The following is a 5,494-nucleotide window of genomic DNA, read 5'->3' on the forward strand; positions in this document are numbered from 1 at the left end:
TAATACCATCACTTCTCAATTCAATTCTTCCTTTCGCGCCATTTTTAATGACTATATTCATTACAATACAATTACCTCCATACACAAAGCTATCCAATTACCATCGGATAGATCACTTCCGCGTTTCTGGCGTCACACTTGAGAATAAAATTATAAAACAAAGTTTACTTAAATGGTATAAATTAAATTAAGATAAAATTTTCGTTTTAGTAACAGTATATCAATAAAATTTAATAAAAAAATGTTCATCTCAGATAAGATAGATGTAGCGATTGTTACACTTTGTAGTACCTACTTCAAAAAAGAACTGATATATATACTCGTATATATGATAAAAAGCTAAAATGTAAATAAAAAATCGGAAAAAGTCATAGTTTTATTACATATAGTAAAGATGTTTTTTAAAAAGAATATTATACTTAATACAAACGAAATATTTATTGAGGTGACACGAAATGATATGGAAAGCAAAATCAATACCTATCTTACATAATGAAGGAATTAGGATGCTGCGGAGTATGCTTTAACTCCGACGCATGTCCTCGTAGTATTGTAGTCAGAATCTAAATCATTTTTAACTTCATCGAGATACGAAAATGAAATAGTAATTAACTTTCTTGTCTCTCGAGTAATTCCTTTTCGACCTCAATATTAAATAACCAAAAAGTTTTTATATTTTGTTACAAATCCGTCTCAGAAAATAAATGCTCTCCATGCCTCTGGGACGACGCTAATTAATTGATTTGACTCAATCGAGGTTATTCTTTTGTTTATCTTCGACTTCATAATAATATGACTAAGACTTCATACAAAAGTATTCTCATGGAAATAAATTAACCAAAAAAACACGCGAACACCGGTGACATTGATTAAAATTAAAAAAATAAGCCTGAAAAGGTAATACAATCAGTGAGTCGGCGGAGTCCTTCGAATTAATAAAACTACCAACCATTATATTGTTTCGCTGTAGCGTGAACATACAATAAGAAACACGAAATCATTGCACACCTTGGTCAATACAGCCATTGCTACCTTTAACTGCTCCCTCGGCAGCTGTGACCTTCTTACTGGATATCACGAACGAGCAGCGGTCTCAGATTAAAGAAACTATAAAAAGAAAAATAACCACACTAAAACTCCTCACATGTATGTATAGTGTATACTCTTCTAATCTTATGAAAATATCTTACTAATTATTTTGTGTATTTTTTACACACGACCTTATTTTTTTTGGGTAAAATTTTTTTCATATTTTTCTCATCTCGTTTATTTATATTGTTTTTAAATTAATTTGTTTAGAAATTTAAAATGTTTCTTTTTTTAACGAATTTCAGCAATTTTTTTTAACAAAGATGTTTGAGAATTATACGAGTGTATTAAATTTGATATACATCTTTTTTTGTCGTGGCTCTGTAAATTAAAATAGCGAAACCAGAATCTCCCGGGTTGGTATCAAATTTACAACTATAATTATCTATATTTTTTTTATAGCGTTAATGTTGAAATAAGTACTTCAATGAAAAATTCTCATGTACAGGATTTAAAAATAATTTTTAAATATTTGCTAGCTTAAAAAAATATTCGAAGGAGCAAAGAAAAGTTATAAAATCAGAAGAAATTGTAGTTGAGATGAATTTGAAGAGAAAAGTGAGCCGACAACCAGCGTTACTATTGAACGGATCTAAAAGGTTAACCCCAAATCTCAAGGAAAATGTGTAAAGTAAATGACCGAATTTGTCTTGAAAAGCTTTTCAAATACATTTCCCGGAGTAATCTGCACAACTTACGGCGAATCGCGCTGCTGTTGATTTTGAGCTATTTTTATACTCAAGCTATTTTCTACTTAGATTTTTCCGGATGAAATCGTCACATTTCCTATTCTCATATTTATAAAATATGATAACAGAACAAAATTCTATCGCAAGATTTGACCTTAACAGAAATCATACATTGCAAAAATGAAGGTTTATAAAAATCTCGTTGAGATCTTATTAAATGTAATAAAAATACAGCCGCAGTAATTTTATTTCGTATAAAAATATTTTCACTTACTGCGATGCGATCATTATTTTAATATGTCACCTCACTCAGCTCCAACACTTGACGATGAAGACTTGAAAATCAGATGTTTGTAGTTGAGCTGCATCAAATTAATTCAAGGTTACCAGAACACCAGCGCGGAACCTCGTTAAGCCGATATCCGACATGGAAGTCATCTGTGTATTAATTAAAGAAAAGATTCGTTTAATTGTAGACGACTAGTTAATGGGGTTCATAGATTTAAACTTACTTTGCTAATTTCAAATACTATTTCGAAACTGCCTGTATTTTTCTTTGTGAGTCTTTCGCACCGAAACAATGTCAGATTCAATCTATCTTAAGTGATACTTTACGTTTTATAAGTGTTCTTGCGAGACATCTATACATTTTATTTATATAGGTCGAGTGTTAATTTAAACGATTAGTAGCGTTGATATGTAAGTAATAATTGTTACATATTTTATATAGGGTTTTCCATTAAGGGCGCTTGATCTTTGAAATGCAAAAAAAAATACATGTAGGAAAGATATTTGCGAAATTTTTTTTTATTTGGAAGGTCTATCGACCCCATTATGTATGGAATATGACATCATTCAAATGACCGCCACGGCTTCGGTTGGTGGCGCGCACACGAAAGGTCCAATTTTCGATGACTCTGGCGCACAAATCGGGCTGTATTTGATCGATGGCGTGGCGTATGTTGACTTTGAGGGCATCGGTGGTTTGCGGCTTGTTGGCATAGACCTGCGACTTAAGAAAACCCCACAAGAAAAAGTCCAGCGGGGTCAAATCGCACGATCTCGGTGGCCAGTTCACGTCGCCTCCGCGCGAGATGACCATGTCCAGAAATTGCTCGTGCAGAACTTCCATCGTAGCGTGTGCTGTGTGGCACGTAGCGCCGTCCTGTTGAAACCACATGTTGTCCAGATCCATATTCTCGATTTCAGGCCAAAAGAAGTTGGTTATCATCGACCGCTATCGCTCACCATTGACGGTGACGGCCACACCATTATCGTTTTCGAAAAAATACGGACCAATCACGCCTCCGGCCCAAAATCCGCACCAAACAGTCACTTTCTGCGGGTGCATTGCCACTTGGTGAACCTCGTGTGGATTGGTCTCGTCCCAAATATGGCAATTTTGCTTGTTGACATAGCCATTCATCCAAAAATGCGCCTCGTCGCTGAAGATGATTTTTTTGCCAAAATCGGCGTCAACTTCCAACTGCTCTAATGCCCAGTCAGCGAACACACGGCGCTGTCTATGGTCATTAACCTTGAGCTCTTGGGTCAGCTGGATCTTGTACGGGTGCAGGCTCAAGTCACAACGCAAAATTCGCCAAGTTGTCGTCTGCGAAAGGCCGAGTTCCTGTGCGCGACGCGGAATTGACTGCCGCGGGTTTTCGAGGACACTGTCGCGCACAGCGGCGATATTCTCGCAGATCTCGCGTTACGTTGACGCACGGGAACCGGCTGATTGTTAACTGACCCGGTTGACTCGAATTTGTCCACCAATCGACGGATAGTCGACTCGGCAGGACGATCATCGCGACCGTAAAACGGGCGAAGTGCGCGGAACGTTGCTCGAACTGAAGACCCATTTTCATAAAACAATTTTATGATTTGCACGTGCTGCTCGACACTGTAACCTGCCATGGTGGTTTGGAAGGACGGAATGAATATAACACACTGCATTTGACAGCTGTCACTCAAACAACATGGCCGCAATCAGCTGTCAAAGTTCAAGCGTCCCTATTGGAAAACCCCATACAAGCGTTATATGAAAATAAATAGCATGATAAATAGCAGTAACATTACTTTATCTCGTTTTTAATATGATAGTAACTTTTTTCTATTTTAAAACTTTATTCCGACACTCCGGCCGAGTGGATGCAGAGATTGCATCTATAGATAGTTTAAGTAAATTTTACAAATATAAATTATAAAATACTGTCACCAGTTACAATGATTCTTCACTTCTTCAACTTTGATGTTTTATAAATTTAATATATTCATGTTGACAGAGAGATTGTAACGACACTCATTTTAAACATTGATATTATGATGGAAAAGTATTTTTTATAAACACTCAAATTATAAAGAGGCATTTAATTTATTCTGGACGTCTTATAAACCGACATATTTATAATGCTGTCCGCTGATATATTTGGGACTACTTCTTTAACCAGGAAACAGATATTAGTCAAATTAGAGAATAATCACCAAAATAACTTTTTACATACGATACTTGGAAGATATTTAAAATTGTATAATGAGATCTAAGACTTTCGCGAGTTTTATTCATTTAAATGAAACTAATATATTTTCGGATATACTACGCGGATTGTATTACTTTAAAACTACACAATCCCGACGTTTTGGTTACTTTCCAGCAACCGTGATCACGGGCAGACGAGATGTCTGCCCGTTATAAAATCCGAGTATATCTGAAAATATATTAATTTCATTTAAATGAATTTAAAATTGTTATATTCTCCATTGTTATTATGGATGCATATTTTATACGGCCTTCATCCGTGCAAACACGTGCACACTATATTCTGCCAGTGTCGTGATTATCATTATATCATATGAAAGTTATTTAAACAAATGTCAAAAGACCATAGATTAATACTTATCTATGTAACATTCATGTGGTATTATCAGACGGGCCAATTTTACTTTGGGTGACATTTGTGGGATGAATTACTATATAACAAGGGCTGAATAGTTTTTTCCCTACAATGAAAAGTCAACTCTAATGCAAATGCTATAAGATTCATTGCAGCTATCGTTTGACAACAAAAAAGAAAATAAAAACCCTATTCGGACGACAGACCAGTCGTAATGTAAGCTGGAATTTAAGAGAATAAATTGAAAACTCTTCACTCAGTGTATTTACTTTGAAGAAAACTTGTTTTTTTTGTTCCCCAAAACCAGAAAAATAGTAAAAAAATTGTGCAAGTAACTCGACTAACGATTCCAGAGGACAACATTTTTTTTACTCAAATCGTTAGGTCAATGTTTTAAAGAGAATGGTAAAGATAATTATATTGTCATTTTGGTAACACAATATCCATGACAGAATAGTGAATCTGTCGTCCCTCTACCCACGAATAGTCTCACGTTTCTCATTCCATAACCAACGTTAAGACTTTAATGTAAGAAGATCTATGAATGATAAACTATCCATAGCGCGTCGACACTAACTTACACTAAGGATAATTGAATAAAGATGTAATAAAACCTGCTCTTTATAGGCACTTAATTGAAAAATAAAAAGTTTTTAATTAAATTCACAGATAGTTTAGTAATAAAAATATTAATTAAAATAACTATTCTAAACACGCAAGAAACGGTTTATTTGAATGCGTGAAAATTAAAACGCTGCACGGTCAGATGAAGCGAAGCGTTTACGTTTCCCACTGTAAACAGTTATCAAAACTAGTAAACTT

General features: G+C 34.9%; 1 long non-coding RNA gene across 1 annotated transcript; it reads right to left on the reverse strand.

Moving 5' to 3' along the window:
* Positions 1-447: 447 nt before the first annotated feature.
* LOC116770444 (uncharacterized) lies at positions 448-2,490 on the reverse strand. The gene is made up of 3 exons (XR_004353530.2): positions 2,291-2,490; positions 2,053-2,216; positions 448-1,107 (listed from the first exon to the last, which is right to left on the reverse strand). It is a non-coding gene; the product is annotated as an uncharacterized LOC116770444 (long non-coding RNA).
* Between the last annotated feature and the right edge of the window lie 3,004 nt (positions 2,491-5,494).

This window comes from Danaus plexippus (assembly GCF_018135715.1).
Source record: "Danaus plexippus chromosome 13 unlocalized genomic scaffold, MEX_DaPlex mxdp_40, whole genome shotgun sequence".
Taxonomy (NCBI): domain Eukaryota; kingdom Metazoa; phylum Arthropoda; class Insecta; order Lepidoptera; family Nymphalidae; genus Danaus; species Danaus plexippus.